The sequence below is a fragment of the Pseudophryne corroboree genome, chromosome 6 (genome assembly GCF_028390025.1).
Source record: "Pseudophryne corroboree isolate aPseCor3 chromosome 6, aPseCor3.hap2, whole genome shotgun sequence".
NCBI classification, from domain to species: Eukaryota; Metazoa; Chordata; class Amphibia; order Anura; family Myobatrachidae; genus Pseudophryne; species Pseudophryne corroboree.
This window is the reverse complement of record NC_086449.1, coordinates 315,055,468-315,073,569: the sequence shown is the minus strand read 5'-3', so window position 1 is coordinate 315,073,569 and position 18,102 is coordinate 315,055,468.

Here is an 18,102-nt window from a genome sequence, read left to right as displayed (position 1 = left end):
CAATACAAGCTATACACTACCAAAATAACATAGAATATCTAACCAAGTAACTAACATATAATACAATAAAGACACAAGTACGTTTAAGGGGGAGGGGAGAGAGGGGGGGAGAGAGAATGGCTAACAATAACAATAAGACAATATGGTTATATGGCTGCAGAGGAACTTACACATGTGAGGAACAATCGCTGCGCAGTTAGTCAATGCTGAGAATCTTTGTGGAGAAAATACTTGAGCTTACCCAGGCTGCCTGTCCCTATATACACAACACCCAGCAACACAATTGTCCCTACAATGCCGCATGGGGCAGAAGCTAGACTCCATTTTGGGAATAACCTCCCATGATTCCAAAGACTGCACCACATGGCTGAAAGGGGGAGGGGAAAACACCCAGCAGCAGCCATTTTACTCAAACCAACTAATCTTATTCCACATTCCAATCCAACTAATTATATTCCACATTCCAATCCAACTTCCTAGAACCATCTTATTGCATACAGTCCATGTTATATGAATCACCAGATCACAATGTAACCACACATCCCAGCATGCCATTGCTACAGAACCCATATTCACAAGTAACTGCATGGCGGTATTCATGATTGACAAGATATATTATAACAAACCAGCACAATCTATTTTAAATCACCATAGGCAAACAAATACCACAAGTGCTATGCTACAGGTTGTCTAATGTCCCAGCTACCATCACAGATTCCCAGATCTATCACACAAACAAGTTACAATATCCTATTTAAACCAGCACCGTTGACCTTAAAGCAATCTGTCTATATTTCCTTATCTAGTCATGTGAATTCTATACTTAGCCTTCCGCTTGGAGGTCAGTCCTAGGGATGAAGCAGCCATGCTGCTGGGTGCCAGGTAGCTGTGTGAGTGAGTGAGCCCTGTGATTTCCAGTGGATAATATCATACCTGCATTCCAGCTGTGGGGGTGTGTCAACCACAGGAAGTGTGTCTTTCACAGTATGTGGGCTGTCTTGTATCAGTGGCCTTGGTTATGCAAAACAATGGGTGATGACTAACACATTCCTGTCTTGTGGGAAGCTATTGTTTGGCGAATACAAAACAAAACCCTGTCTCTGGGTTTTGTTCGATATTCATGATGTCCACTTTCAGTTGAGACAATGACATCTCAGCAATCATTCTTCTGGAGACAAATCCAGCCCCATTTCGTAAACACAGGTGTTGGCCCTCCTCATTGAGTCTCAAAGCTCAGTGTAATTAAAGGCTATTGTACTCCGTCTGCGGGAAAGATACTGATTTGGAATACAATTAATCTTCAATTACTATTCCTGTGCTTAACTATGCATATGAACATGTGAAGCCCTCCCAACATGCAAGCTATTGTTTGGGGAATCTCTAAGGTCAAAGAGCCATCTTTAATATACCATACTTTGCTGAACTCAGGGGAATATTAACTTATAAAATACATTATTTTGATTTAAATATGCCGCGTGCACACACACATGAAGTGCATATATGGCAACGTGCAGCGTGATATTTTTCTGACTTTGACAGTCCACCCTTTGGCAGTCACCAATAACTGCCACTTCCTAAAACATTTTAAAAAGAGAAAAATATATGTCATATGTAAATACATTTCTATGATTGGGTAAGGGAGGAGAGAAGAAGGTAGGAAAAGGGTATGACCTAGTGAGATAGCAGAAGCATGCGTGTATGAATCCATGTTTGGGGGGTCATGTATCATCGTGCCGTACGTGTTTTAAATCAAGCTTCGATGTATTGCGAAGTATAGATTTGAATTCCTTCTTATCCCGTATTAAGGGTCTGTGGATGGGCTGTCAAACTTTACCGAGCTCTTTTCGGCTTTGGTTGCAACAAAATGGGGAAGCACATTTTAGTTGATGATACATGAATGGGGGAGGTATGTGAGTGCTGATATCTGTGCCTGTATTCCCTATCGACTATGTGTGTTATTACCTGAAGGTTGTAGAAATGAAGATAAAGAACAATTATGGAAAATGCAGTCGTATTCTATGTGAGGTTAATGAACATTTGTCGATTGAAGTCTTGTCTGGTGTCTGTTGACTGCAGTCTTCTTTGGGCTTTTGTCAAAAGTGCGAGCAAAAGCTTTGTCAATGTCCATAGACTTACAAAAAGTGTTGGGCTAGCGTACATTTTAACGTTACTAGGGATAAGGGGGTCTATGGCATAGTTCATCAGTTATCTGTGTACAAGGTTGTCAAAACTTCTTCTTTAGTCCATCTGTTGTCTGTATACCGGGTCGTCAAATTCCTCTTCCAAGCGGGTCTTTTTACCTTGGAGAAAAACAGAGAAACAGGTGAAAGAAACGGACCGTATAATCGCATTTTCATCACATCATTGTCTCTACCGTTGGGTCATAAATCAAATCCATTGGAATTACAGTTTCCTCACTCCTTAGACTCATTACCCTGGTACTACGTTTGCACTTCATTAAAGCCTGACCGCATCTAAATATCAAGCCAATCGATATGACAACACCTAAGATACATAGAAGAAACTTCCCAACATCCATTATGTTATGATTCCAGTACTTCTGACCAGAGGAGATCTTATGACAGAGGCCAGAGTACTGGAAGGAAATGCTGGTTACGGGAGCGGGAAAGCCTAGTAACCCCTGGCGCCCTAACTCCGTTGTCTCGCCCGTGTAATCAGAAATCCCCTGCGAGACTATGGTTGCTTGAGCCCATGGCAGCCGCGTTTGAAGGGCGGATTATGTCTGCCCAACTCCGATGCCCCCTCAGGTCTTAATGGGAGACAAAGGGAAATCCGAGACAGGGTGATAACAAGGGGCCCTCTGACTAAGCAACCAGGCCAGGGGCTACAAGCTAACTAACTTAAACCAGAAGTATGTGCGGACAAACCGCCAGGGAAAAGGACAACCAAAAATCCACTAATCCGTTACTCCTATCCAGCACCGCTGGATACCAGAGTGGATTTGTGGGAGCGGAATCCTCCGCAAAAAGCTCCGAAACACAATATAACCAAATAATAAATAGTAAGCGGTCAAGCCGCAACACACGGCTACGCCGCGACTCATGAACACCACAGGATGTTAAAGGTGCTCGGTCTGGACTCCAGGAAAAGATGACAACTTCCGAGTACAGGATCACTGAGGACAGGAACGACCGGATAGAACAGGACTGGAAAACTCTCTGCAACGGACACAGCAAACAGGAAGCTATTACCGGCGTCTGTGAGAAGTCCTGAGAGTGCCTTTAAATGGGAGCCCTCCAATCAGGAGCCAGACAGGGCTAATTACAACATGCCGTGCAGCTGCATGCTGCACGGCCAGGAACCAGTGAGGTGATTAACTTAGACCCAGCAACTGGGAACGCGGTCCGACAGTGGCGTCCCCGTTGCTAGGGTCTGTGCGGCTCCGTGCGCCCGGCGTCTAGCGTTGCTAGGGAGCCGGCGGCTGTCCGCATGCAGCGTCCCTAGTTGCTAGGCGCCGGGCCGCACTGACGAGCGGAGCCTCGGCGCCTAACACATTATGACTCCTTGAGCCCATTCTCCTAAACCAGAGAACCAATTTCGCGGGTTCAACCATGACACCCAACCAGTCAGCTCATTACCCACAGCAGCAAGGGTGAGATTGTGTCTCCTGCGAAATTCCCACTTTAATTGGAGAATGTCGTCCATCTTTTGGTCTATGACCTCGACCGGGTCCTCGGTACTATTCGTAATATAAGTGCAGCATTTCACGCCGTACTGCGTTGCCAGTGTGACACAATATCCACCTGTTACTGCTGTGAGATAATTAAGAACCATTCTATGCTGAACCAGTTCTGTTTTATAAGCTTGAAGCTCTCTTCCAGTATACCTAAAAGTGTCATCATACATTTCTGTGATATTGTCTAACAAATTTGCAAGCGCAGATATGTATCTATAGTTCAGCACTCCTCTAGCGGTGCGAGTGAAATCTAGCGCAAGTAGAACCTGAATCCCGGTGGATTCATGGATCATGTCAGAGGCCGAATGCTCTGTCCTTTCTTTCAGTTGCCTTTTAACTACGTGCTCGTAGTGGGTGTGAGTATAAGGAGCTTGGGCACCACGGTGTATATCTTTCATTTTGGATTGTGATACAGTTATTACCTCAGGCAGTACTTTTCCAATATAACACAATCCTTCTGAGTTTGGGGCAAGCCGCTCATACGCCTTTCTCCCGCATATGAATTATGCATCATCGGGGAGAACATATGGGAACCGAGTAGGACATTACCATGTTACACATTTTCCATGTGAACTCTCCTAACCCTAATTCTCCCATCTGTTTAGTACACCTATCAGTTTGTACGATCTGTGCACTGTATCCTGGTGATACCTCTCCAACTCTCATGGTCCTACTTCTTAGGGTATACCTATATCGGAAATATTTTCCACTATCGGCTATGTGGCGTATGAGCTCTGTATCTGTAGGCATTCTATCGGCTCTATGTGAAAAGGTCCTGGTTTTGTTATTCCATGACACTTCCCAATTTCCCGGCTTTCGGGGATTGGAAATGTTAAAACATACTAGGGATCTATCCACATGATATTGGTGGAGCTTCAAACTAGGAGGACTGGAGATATTAAACCTCCTGTCCACCGGCCTCCCACCACTTAACTCCAGTACCTCCCCTACCGTTAAAGGGAATGGTACTAAGCCTGATTTGCTATGGCCTTGAGGTACTTGAAAGCATACCCAACAATCTGTCTGATTTAACACTTTACCCACTAAGGAGTGATAGTCACTCAATGGATGCCGGTCCATGTGGATATTAAAACTGGACTGACATTTCTTGATGCACCCATCCTCTACTACACTGTCACAGAGTCTACAGATACAGTTCTTTTTTCAGCTAACAATCCTTCACAATGTTTACAAATAACATGGCTGCTAGATCGTTTCCGGTACTCGCCTTTGCTTGGTGATTGTGTTGCTATTGGAAATTTACACCTCCGTCTCAGTCATCAGAAACCCATTCTGGATCCTTTCTCGACCTCACTGGTACTCTCACCGAAACAGACTGCTCTGGTCAACATCAGGGTCAACATGAAAATCCATATCACAGTCTCTTGAGGCGAGTCCATCTTACAGGAGGAGAAAAGGAGAAATTTGTAATGGGGGTACAGGAAAACAGTTTGAGGGGGAGAGAAACTTGTTACGATAATTAGTTCTCTAGTCTTGTTGTTCTTAAGGTGCTGTCTCTCAGTCTTCCAAACGAACATTCCGGTGATGCAATATTCCTTCCAAACCAGCGAACTTTCTGTAAGGAGCAAAAAAATCTTGCATTACCATTTGTCTAACTGATGTGTGACATACCATCTTTAAAACATGAAAACATGAGTGAGAAGAGAGAAAACAAAAAAAAAACAAAAGAGAGAGAGAACAATTCATATATATATATATATATATATATATATATATATATATATATAACACATCAATAAACAACAACAGGAAAAAAAAACATTTTTAAAACATTTTAAAACATTGTCAGATCATCAGGCTGTCATATCTACATGTCCAATGGTTTCCTTGCGCAGTCCCTCCCACCAGCACCTCCATACTCCACCCTCTGTATCTGGCCAGGATACATTGATGCGGATAGGTCATGCTGGGGTTTGGTAGACTTCTGCAAAGACCAAGCAGATATGCAATGTTTGAGTCCTATCAATAATCGTCAGAGATGGGGAGAGAAAAGAAACATTTCACAGATACATTTACAACGTTTCACCCGGTCATTCCTGTGTCTTCAGAGAATGACCTCCCAATTTATTAACTGTTACCTCAGGCTTACCATCAGTCCTAATGATCACCTTTTATAATTTGGTGTGTCATATTCATGCTCATATTCATGTCTAGGGGGTCTGACTTTATGTGGGCTGTTGCAGTTACTGGCATAATGCCCTTCTCTTTTGCAAAGATCACAAACCCTGGGCTTCCTCCAAGTGTCAGTGAAATGGGGTCTTGGTTGATTTGATGCCTCCTCAAACGCTTGGATGCTCATCACCATCAACCGCTTTCCCTGTACCTCCCTGATTCCTTGGATACCATGATTATGTCGTTGTCTAGGGAGTTGATATACCTTCTGTGAATCTTTGATCATACACTTAGATCTTTCCTAGGATCTGGGAAATCAGACATGATTGATCTCAATTCTGTCCGGGACCAGGGATGGCGCATTGCACTGTCCTTGACGGGAATGATTCCCTGATCGTCAGTCTTCCCATTGGGGACTGTGATCACCCTGACAGGACTAAATTCAATTACATCACCTTGTGTTGGTCTTACAATATGGGGTACATTTGTTTGTGCGTGATATAAAACATTGTACGTACCTGTGGACACGACCTCACCTGACCCTCCGTTAGGGGGTTTGATTATTGCCTTTACCGATTTGGTCGCGTCCATCTGGATGTCTTGTGTGATGGCTGCTGGAAGGGGTGCCGACATCGGGCTGGGCTCACTTTCTTGCTTGTATTCCTGAGGGAAGTTTAACATGGGGTGCGACTTGCACAGGTTAACATTTGTGATTTTTACACTTTCATTTTTATAAACATTATTACATTTGTTACTTTCATTCTTAATACAGTTACTAAGTGCATTTTTATCGTACAACATTGTGCCATTTCTCTGCAACCATAATCCTCTCCATTGCCATGTCTCTCTTCCCAAGATGAGGGTCAGATATGTAAGTTAAATTTCTTTGCATTTCACTTTCCTGTTGCCATAACTGTAAACAATCATAATGTCTAATCCGTTGCTTCCCGGATTTTATGAGACAGATCCTTCGCCTTAAATTATGCAATACCTCTGAGTCAAAACTACCTATCCCAGGAAATGGTGCTTTATCCCCCACAGTCATTCGTGTCCATTCATCACAAAAGGTCTCAGTGTGGGGACCATATCTTCCCCACATTACTAACCGAGCAGACCCTCGGGGTCTGCAAGCCTCTGCAGCTGGAACTCTGACTGCTAAACGTCCCTGTGTTGTGCACTTGGCTTCCATTGTGGACCTTTTTAACACAGAAAAACTTCCTAAAATGCACCAAACACAGAAGTCTACGGTGGAAGTTACCCAAGCTCTTCCACCAGCTTATTCTACTCCGAGTACAACGAATCCGCCCCTTTTTAGCAGACCCACGTAATCGTTGCAGGCCCTACCAGCGAAAATTCCTTACCTTTTATATTTTTACACAAATCACGCTTGCATGTGCTCCCTACAACACGCATGAGGGCAATTTAATATACGACCTCATATCACGTTGCGTTATTGGTCACACATACAACCGTGCGGTCCAATCATACCACTTATAGACACTTGTTGCCTATAAATGGTAGGATCATTGGAGTCTCCCTACTGTGCTCCAAAACAGCCGGAGCGTAATACCACGAAAACTTTATCACACTCCGTCGCACGTTTTCACCAAGACCGTGCACGCACGTTTTCACCTAGACCGTGATTCACCAAGATTTACTTCACCAAGATTTACTTCACCAAGATTTCACCAAGATTTCACCAAGAGGAGTTCAATACACTCATACCGTTTTCAACCCACACTAACATTCTATAGTTTTCTGATCAGAAAAATCATTTCCCGTAATCTGATAGCTCTCCCCAGAGGCACTACAGTAAAGTAAGGTATTTAAACTTAGTTTTGGAAACTGAACAAATGTGTGCTATTGTCTTGTGGCTTCTGTATCGCCTTACTATAAATGTAAGCGATATTTCACTATATAAACGCTTACCAAACACCACACAGTATCTTCTATGCTGTGTGCTTGTTTTTTTTTTTTTTTACAATTACTCCCTTAAGTATTACTTTTTATCTTTTAACTATTAATAACAACAAATGTCTCAGCGCGTTATCAATGGTATGTGGCAATCAGGAGAATGAGATGTGAAAATACACGAGTGAAAATGCAATTCTAAATTTAATCTAATAACATACATTGATGTAAGCACATGCATATAGATATTTAGACCTTATTCAGTGCTTCTAATTTGCATATGAATTGCTTTTTAACTACAGTAACTCTGTAAAGGCGATTTATTTCAACACTGCTAGGGAACAAAACCAGTCACACAGGTTCATTTGCATTTCAATGGCCATCCTGCACCAAGCAGAGTAGGGTGGTAAGGAAACCAAAAGAGAAAAAAAAAACCCAAAACTTTGTTTTATCTGTGTATCGTTCTTAAATCAAATACTCATTCCACTATTAACTTATATCAACCTCTATCTGAACCACTCATGATTGACCATGATATAGATTAAATAAATGCATTAAAAAAAAACTCATTAAATGATGATTTCTTTTTGACAGTGGATGGCTGATTATTTCCTGAGTCAACTGAAAATCAGCCGCTTAGGGGAGAAAAAAAATTGACCTTCCCAAAATGGCCGCTGCTCCTCCCCCATCCATGAGGTTTACACAAAATGGGGGACAGACCTTTTGTCACAAAGAAAAATCATCATGCCAGCCCCTTTTAGTTATCACGCTATGCAGAGCGATTCAAAATAATTTTAAACCTATTTAAACAGACAAACCATCCAATCTGCGTGTGCAGTTGGCACCAAATAGAAATAAAAAAACAGATTTTCAAAGACAATAACGTACTGTTCTTACCTTCCAGTTCCCGAATTCCCTCAGCACTCCTTACCAAGTGAAGCAGGCGCTTATCTGGTCAGCACTGCGAGGGATAGCACCTTCCCGCCTTTTGCTGATCGATAATGTCTGCTAAAGTTACCTAGTGCAGATATGTGAAGACCGGAGGAGCCCTCACTTGACAATATCTATAATATTTGTCCTATTAAAAACACGTTAAAGGTTAAAGAACACAGTACGCAATTGGCGCAAAAAGTACCGCAAGGGTACGCCCTTAACTATACCTTAAGGAATGTACTTATACTGTAAACATTTGTGCAGTGACAATGTGTAGATGTAATGCAGTGTAACCTTGTTAGCTTAAAAGCTGTATGAGCGACTATGATGCTCTGAGAATCTTTATGCATTTATAATAATCAATCAAATACCGGTCTAAGGTTCTAACGCCTTTAGTGAGAGAATGAACGTTCAAAAAGAATAATACAATACAAGCTATACACTACCAAAATAACATAGAATATCTAACCAAGTAACTAACATATAATACAATAAAGACACAAGTACGTTTAAGGGGGAGGGGAGGGGGAGGGGGAGGGGAGAGAGAGGGGGAGAGAGAATGGCTAACAATAACAATAAGACAATATGGTTATATGGCTGCAGAGGAACTTACACATGTGAGGAACAATCGTTGCGCAGTTAGTCAATGCTGAGAATCTTTGTGGAGAAAATACTTACCCAGGCTGCCTGTCCCTATATACACAACACCCAGCAACACAATTGTCCCTACAATGCCGCATGGGGCAGAAGCTAGACTCCATTTTGGGAATAACCTCCCATGATTCCAAAGACTGCACCACATGGCTGAAAGGGGGAAGGGAAAACACCCAGCAGCAGCCATTTTACTCAAACCAACTAATCTTATTCCACATTCCAATCCAACTAATTATATTCCACATTCCAATCCAACTTCCTAGAACCATCTTATTGCATACAGTCCATGTTATATGAATCACCAGATCACAATGTAACCACACATCCCAGCATGCCATTGCTACAGAACCCATATTCACAAGTAACTGCATGGCGGTATTCATGATTGACAAGATATATTATAACAAACCAGCACAATCTATTTTAAATCACCATAGGCAAACAAATACCACAAGTGCTATGCTACAGGTTGTCTAATGTCCCAGCTACCATCACAGATTCCCAGATCTATCACACAAACAAGTTACAATATCCTATTTAAACCAGCACCGTTGACCTTAAAGCAATCTGTCTATATTTCCTTATCTAGCCATGTGAATTCTATACTTAGCCTTCCGCTTGGAGGTCAGTCCTAGGGATGAAGCAGCCATGCTGCTGGGTGCCAGGTAGCTGTGTGAGTGAGTGAGCCCTGTGATTTCCAGTGGATAATATCATACCTGCATTCCAGCTGTGGGGGTGTGTCAACCACAGGAAGTGTGTCTTTCACAGTATGTGGGCTGTCTTGTATCAGTGGCCTTGGTTATGCAAAACAATGGGTGATGACTAACACATTCCTGTCTTGTGGGAAGCTATTGTTTGGCGAATACAAAACAAAACCCTGTCTCTGGGTTTTGTTCGATATTCATGATGTCCACTTTCAGTTGAGACAATGACATCTCAGCAATCATTCTTCTGGAGACAAATCCAGCCCCATTTCGTAAACACAGGTGTTGGCCCTCCTCATTGAGTCTCAAAGCTCAGTGTAATTAAAGGCTATTGTACTCCGTCTGCGGGAAAGATACTGATTTGGAATACAATTAATCTTCAATTACTATTCCTGTGCTTAACTATGCATATGAACATGTGAAGCCCTCCCAACATGCAAGCTATTGTTTGGGGAATCTCTAAGGTCAAAGAGCCATCTTTAATGTACCATACTTTGCTGAACTCAGGGGAATATTAACTTATAAAATACATTATTTTGATTTAAATATGCCGCGTGCACACACACATGAAGTGCATATATGGCAACGTGCAGCGTGATATTTTTCTGACTTTGACAGTCTCCTTCTCCCCCGGAGGCAGCGCCCCCCAGTGGGCCAAATCGGGTACTGCAATTTGTGGAAGTTTCGCCGATGAGTGTGGACCGGTGTTCCTCAGGCTGGGAGGCACTTCCAAGGCCTCGGAGAAAAATTGCAGAGCGCACCGCGAAAGTGTCGCGCACGCCTCCTGTCCCACTACATCCGAGAGGACCCCTGAGCGAGATTTACAGGTGGCGGATGGATTACGGTATGGAAACAGTGAACCAAATGATTTTCTGGAGCTCCCGTGAAAGGGTATGTGACAGGAAAGCTGTGGAGCTCCGATAACAGCATGGGCAGGACCATCTCCCGGATGGGGCCTATAAAGGGTCAAGATGGGCGTCCGTTGGAGCCCGACGTACGGCCTGGGCACGTCTCCTTCTCCCCCGGAGGCAGCGCCCCCCAGCGGGCCAAATCGGGTACTGCAATTTGTGGAAATTTCGCCGATGAGTGTGGACCGGTGTTCCTCAGGCTGGGAGGCACTTCCAAGGCCTCGGAGAAAAATTGCAGAGCGCAACGCGAAAGTGTCGCGCGTGCCTCCTGGCCCACTACGTCCGAGAGGACCCCTGAGCGAGATTTACAGGTGGCGTATGGATTACGGTATGGAAACAGTGAACTGAATGAAAATTACTCTTTTCTTTCTGCAACCCGATCGATGTGGCACCCCTGCGCCCCGGCGGGGAGGGACGATCGCTCGGCCGGAACCCAGGGGTCTCGGCTGGCTCCAGGCGAACCCGACCCTCCCTCTGCCCACGGCGCGCCCGGAACCTCTCGGCCCGGAGAGGGCGTCCGGTCCCCAGGCGTCCGCCCGATCGCTCTGGTTTCCGGAGCCGGGCGGGCCCCGCACCCGTACCCCGTGTGGCGCGGTCTGCTCCGTCCGCCGGCACCCGCAGGCGTCTGACGCCTCCAGGGGTGCCGGGGAAGCGTCCCCCTCGCCCAGCGAAGGGCGCTCGCCCCCGGACCCCGGCGGAGCACACGATTTCCCAGGAACCGAATGAGCGTCGCATCGAGATCCGAGGACGCGGCCAGCCCCGACGGCCGCTCCTTGCAGCCCCAGGAGAGGGCCCTGAGCGCCGCCCCCGCTCCGGCGAGGCGGTCGCACGGAAGGGTTTGCCTGCCGGACCTCCCCCGCCGTGGACGGGAGGGCCGGACGGGGCGGAGGTCAGAGCGCGAGAGAGCGCGGGAGAGGAGCAGAGTCTGGCGGCAGGGCGAGAGAGAAGCGCAGACTCGGAGCGAGACCGTCCAGGAGACGCAGGGAGAGCGGGAGGCGCTTTTCGGAGGGAGCCGGCGGAAGCCGCGGTCGCCCGTGCGCCAGACGGTGGCATCCCGGAAGGGCGACGGAGCCTTGCGAGGTGGAACTTCTTTACACCCTTTCACCCCCCCGGGACCAGATGAAACCCGTCAGGTGTAGATCGGGATGAGGTGGGGCTGGGGGCAGTTGCTGCCATCCCAGCGAAAAAAACCACCCCCCAGGACGGCTTGCACAGGTTTCCTATCGAACGGGTTGTCGGGTGAGGAGAAAACAGGCGAAATCGAGCGTGGTGATGTTGCCCCTCCCCGGGGTGTCCGCCCGACGGTGCGGTGGCGGCCGGGCCCCGCCGTCCACTCCTCCCGTCCCCATATTTTCCGAGTGCCCGCTCGGCTCGAGACCCGCCCCGGTCCGCCCTGCCGTGCGTCGGTGGACGAAGCCCGGCCCGGCGGACCCTCCGCTTTCGAGACGGTGCGCGCCGCGGCCCCCGACGTTCGGGCGCGCGCCGGCCGATACCGAGAGCTACCTGGTTGATCCTGCCAGTAGCATATGCTTGTCTCAAAGATTAAGCCATGCACGTGTAAGTACACACGGCCGGTACAGTGAAACTGCGAATGGCTCATTAAATCAGTTATGGTTCCTTTGATCGCTCGACCCCGTTACTTGGATAACTGTGGTAATTCTAGAGCTAATACATGCCGACGAGCGCTGACCCCCAGGGATGCGTGCATTTATCAGTCCAAGACCAATCCGGGGGTTCCCGGCGGGTCGGCCCCGGCCTCCCGCCGCCCCCGGCCTCTCTGGCGACTCTAGATAACCTCGGGCCGATCGCACGTCCCCGTGACGGCGACGACGCATTCGGATGTCTGCCCTATCAACTTTCGATGGTACTTTCTGCGCCTACCATGGTGACCACGGGTAACGGGGAATCAGGGTTCGATTCCGGAGAGGGAGCCTGAGAAACGGCTACCACATCAAAGGAAGGCAGCAGGCGCGCAAATTACCCACTCCCGACTCGGGGAGGTAGTGACGAAAAATAACAATACAGGACTCTTTCGAGGCTCTGTAATTGGAATGAGTACACTTTAAATCCTTTAACGAGGACCCATTGGAGGGCAAGTCTGGTGCCAGCAGCCACGGTGTGAGGAGTTTGTTTTCTATTCTCCAGAAGATCCGTGAGTAGGCCAAAGCCTGGGCTTTTCCTAGGGGAAGTTCCCCAGAAATATGGAGCCTCCTGGGGCTGCTTCCCAGGAGAGTCCCCTGCCTGCCGGGCCTGGCCCTGGCCTTCCCCCTGATCCACCTGGGGGCAGCGGCAGAAGGGGAAAACCGTGTAGTAGTGATATGGAAAGCAGTATACCGGCTGCAGATTTATTGGAAGCACTGCTAGACGTGGAAGGAACAATAACTGCAGGAGAAAGGTCAGTGACTGTGGGATATCATGCTCAAAAAGTGGATAAAGAAGCAAATGTTTGTGAAACCCCTGTGGCTCTGTTGGGAGGGCGACCGCTGATTTTCCCTAGCAAGTTGGGGGTGCCTGTTGAGCCCACTATAAGCATTGTGGAAGCTACAGGGAGCGTGGAGCCTGTAATCCCAGTGAGTGTCCCTATGGAGGTAGAGGAGCTGCCTATAACGGTGGATAATGTGTGTTTGGAAACTACAGTGACAAGCGAAATAAAGCCTGTAGTTAGTGACTGTCAGCACCTTTCTACTGATCTGCAGTACTTAATGGGTATTGGTGAGCCTGCTGCGGCTGGCATGAATACAATAGGAGAGCAGAACCCAGGCGATGGGGGTGCATCATCTATGAATCTGCAAACTGCATTTCCTAGCAATGGTGATCTGGTTGCTGAAATGGGATGCACACTTGTGGGAGGTTCTGCAGCAGCTGCAGTGTGCAGTGTTCCTATGAACTTCTCTGAGGAATTGCTGCAGGCTGAAAAAGACATTATAAGGCTAAAAAAATGTGTGTTAGCTAAAGGACAGAAGCGAAATAGAGCCTTTAGCAGCCAAAGGCCACAGTTGAAAATGGAATTGGAGCAATTGGAGAGAGAATTAGAAGATAAACTGTTTTTACAGGCTGGTTTGCAAGCTAAAATGACTGCAGCATTAATACCTGAGGGAGAGGAATTGAATGACAGCCAGCTTCCACCAAATCCTGTGGTTAGTTGCAGTGATGTTTCTGGTGATTCTAACCCTGTTTTGGAACACATTCGCACACTAGAAGAGGATGAAGGGCTTGGATCATGCAGTATTGTTCAAGATGCTATTGTGGAATTGCCCTCAGGTGTCTCTGATAACACTGATAAAAGACAGGTGGTCTCTTATTCAGCTGAGGCTGTAGTTGGGACAAGTGTGCAAGTGAAAAGAGTCTCTGTGACTAATAAAGCCACTGAATTAGGAATGTGGCAAAGATATGCTGCTAGAGAGGCAAAGAAAGAGAAAAAAACACCTAGTAAAGAGGGTAAAGAAGCTGATGCTTTAATTAAGGAGCTAACTGAAGTTATAAGGCAAGCAACAGCTAAAAATATCACTCAGGTATCTGGTGGGTCTGCTCCTGGGCAGGCAGGTGGTGCTGCAGTTGCCCCTTGTGCAGTAGGTTCGCTTGCTGTGCACCCGGGTGTGACCTCTTATTCCAGGGTGTTGGCAGGTGGTTCAGGAGGTAACAGCAGAGCCCCTGGTGGAGGTGGGATGATGGGGGTGCAGCCCGTTAAGAGAAGGAATGCAGTACAGTTGAAGTGGCAGAGCAGTGACCCTCCCCCTTCTAGGGAAGTTTTTTTAAAGCAGTTTCTCAGTTTGGGGTTTGTTGCCTCAGACCTCTACGCCTGTATTCATCCGGTTAATTCCCCTGAGTATGACATTAGTTTTATTTCATACAATGGTTTGCAGGCGTTTTGGTCTGTATGGGGGGCAGCAAAGTCCCAGGGTCCTTGGGCTAATTATAAAGCCTTAGCCATCACATGTAAGGAGACTGTTAAAATAAATGTCCTGGTAAGGAATGAATCTCTGGACCCAGCTGATATCTCCTTCTGGCTTCAGAGGTTTGTACAGTCAATGGAAACACCATTGACCAAGGTTCCTGGGTCAATGGGGGTATGGGCTGGAGCCTGGTCAGCAGTTGTAAAATTGAGGCACAATGTGCATATTCCTTCTGCAGCATATATTGGGGCTGACAGGATACAGTGCTTTTACCCCGGTCAGCCCCGAATGTGCCACAAGTGCGGCGATTTTCGCCATGTAAGCCGTGATTGTACAATAGTTAAGTGCACCAGGTGTGATAAAATGGGTCATGTTGCAAGAGAATGTAATACCATCAAATGTAACCTCTGTGGGGTGGAGGGTCATCCCTATTATAAGTGCCCAGAAGCATTCCACAATAAAAGCTTAGATGAAGAGATGGTAAGGGTGGCGGTTAGAGTAGAGGTTGAGGTATTGGGAGATGGGGTGGTTAAGGAGGTTCCCCAGGGGCCTGAGTCATGTGTTACAGGGCCCAGTAAGGAGGGTTCTCAAGGTCCGGAGTCGGTACAGGTACCTGGGTGTGTAGAAGATCCCTTTATAGTAGTAGGGGGTAAAGGAGGGAAGAGGAGGATGAAAGAGAAAAATATAGAGGGCCGGCCCATAACCTTCACCAATAGGTTTTTTGCTCTTGAGGAGATGGATGAGGATGAAGGGGATATTATCCGGCAGGATAATGGAGAATTGGTCCTTAGGCCTAAAGAGCAAAGGAAAAAGAAAAAATCTAGGGCTGTGTCCCCATCTTTGGGACAATTAAAGGTGTCGCTCAAGTCAAAGGACAAATCTAAGGGGATGAGTAGTGTAGGTGTTCCAGCTGTGGCCCTGGAGGATTTTCTAGTTGAGAGTGGATATCAGGGTCATAGACAGGGTTTGGTGGAGGCTCGGGCGCCTATGCCTCTGGAGGTTGTTCGGGTGGAGGGGGTTCAGGCCCCTTCTAGCCAGGATGACCTGCTGCCTGAGCTTTCGATGGCTCCTGGGGTGTGTGGGTCTGACCCTTCTCCCCTTCTTGGTTCAATCCTGGGCCCCCCATCTGGATCAGTTCCCTTTGGGAGTTCTGCCCCGGTAGTGGCCCCAATCCCTCCCGTTATAGGGGATGGGAGTACAGGTTTAGTTTGTTTAAATCCACCTTCTATCTTGCCCATGTCAGGGGGCGGTGGTTCTGGGGAGGCATCTGTTGCTGTCGTTGTTGGTGATGGTGTGTGTATAGGAGTAAGTAACACATAAGTGAGTGTTTGGAACAATAATAGGGTGCCTACTAGAACCCTGAAGGATGGCTCTCCAGCCTATTAGGGGTGCCACCATTAATGTGGCATCAATTCTGTCCGAACGAGCTCGTTATTTGGCCTTTGATTTTTTCAACACGCTTGAGGTTGATTTTTTATTTTTGCAGGAGACTAGAGTAGGCAGGCTCGCGGATCTTCACAAGGCTAAGGCTGAGTGGAGACGTGGCCCCTCCTATTGGTCTCTTGCGGCCGAGCCGTACGGTGGGTTGGCGGTTCTTTTTACCGGCATGGTAACTGTCCAGCGGGTTATTGATCTCCAGGTAGGCAGATGTATGGTTTTGGATGTCTATCTAAGGGGGCACGACCTGCGCCTAATTAACATTTATGGTCCCCAGTCCAAGTGGGACAGGAAGTGCCTCTTCAGAGAGATAAAACCATATCTTTTTTCAGCCCGGCAAGTCATCTTTGGTGGTGATTTTAACACCATTACTAGGCCAAAGGATAGGGGAGGCTCAAAGACGACCCTGGGCTATGACTCAGTTTTTTTAAATAGCATGGTTAGACAGGCGGGGATGGTGGATGTGCACATTAGACATTCACCAGACCTCACGGGTTTCACTTTTTATAGAGGTAGGTGTAGGAGTAGGATAGATAGATTTTTTGTTAAGGAAAATTTGAAAACCTTGGCACCTGTGTTGAGGCCAGTAGAATTCTCTGACCACATTTGTCTGTGTGTATCCTTGAATACCTCAGAGTCCCCTCAGAAGGGACGGGGCCTGTGGCGTTTGAATTCTCAGCTCTTGGAGGAGGAGGGGAACAGACAGTCTTTCAGAGACTTCTTTGAATGTCAGGAGTCACTGTTGGAGGCAGGCTGGAGTAGGTCCGAGTGGTGGGAGGAATGTAAGAAGCGGACCCGGGGTTTTTTCCGCAACCTCGTAGCCAAGCGTAACTTGTAAAAACTGCGTACCTACCAAGCCTTGAGAAAGAAATTGGACTTCCTGATTTCTGGGCAGGGAGATGGTGGGGAAATCTCCCGGGTGAAAGCAAAGATGAAGGAGTTACAATACAACCAGTATGATTCCTTGGTTCTGGAGAGGGATTACGGGAAGTACCACTCACCGGATCCTTTTCAGAACTGTAGGAACTCGGTTGTTGCTAAGGAGGTGGGAGGGCTGTATGACATTCAGGGTGTTCTTCGCGAGGATCGTGGGGGCATTCTGGGGGTTGTGCAGTCCTTCTATTCCTGTCTTTTGTCTGAGCAGCCACTTTCCAGAGAGACGATGGATACTTTTCTAAGGGAGACTCCAGGGCTGGAAAACCTTGGTGACCAGCTTGATTCTCTGGGTAGTGATATTACTGTGGAAGAGGTGAAGGTGGCCATTGATAGTCTAGCCTCCAAAAAATCGCCAGGTCCGGATGGCTTGACCTCCGAGTTTTATAAAGTTTTCTCGGACATCTTGGCTCCTCGACTCAAGGAAGTATTTAATGAATGCCTGGCTGAGGGGTTACTCCCTCCTTCCATGAGGCTCTCTGCTTTAATATTGCTGTCTAAGGGCAAAGATCCATCCCGGATTGAGAATTGGCGCCCCATCTCACTTCTCAATACGGATCGTAAGATTCTGGCAAGAGTCATATTTAGTAGGCTGATGGAATTTTCCGGGTTGTTGCTCTCCCCATCTCAGCATTGTACTGTGAAAGGCCGTAGCACCTTTAGTGCAGTCCTTGGCATCCGGGAGGCCTTGGAACGGTGTCGTGCTGAGAAGGATGGGAAGTATTTGCTAGCATTGGATCAGGCCAAAGCTTTTGATAGGGTTAACCATAAGTACCTTTGGGCTCTCCTGGAGTGGTATGGTCTCCCAGCAAGGGTGGTTGAATGGTTGAGAGTCTTGTACAGGCAAGCCGAGAGTTTCCCTCTAGTCAATGGTTGGGTAGGTCCATCCTTCTCGGTCG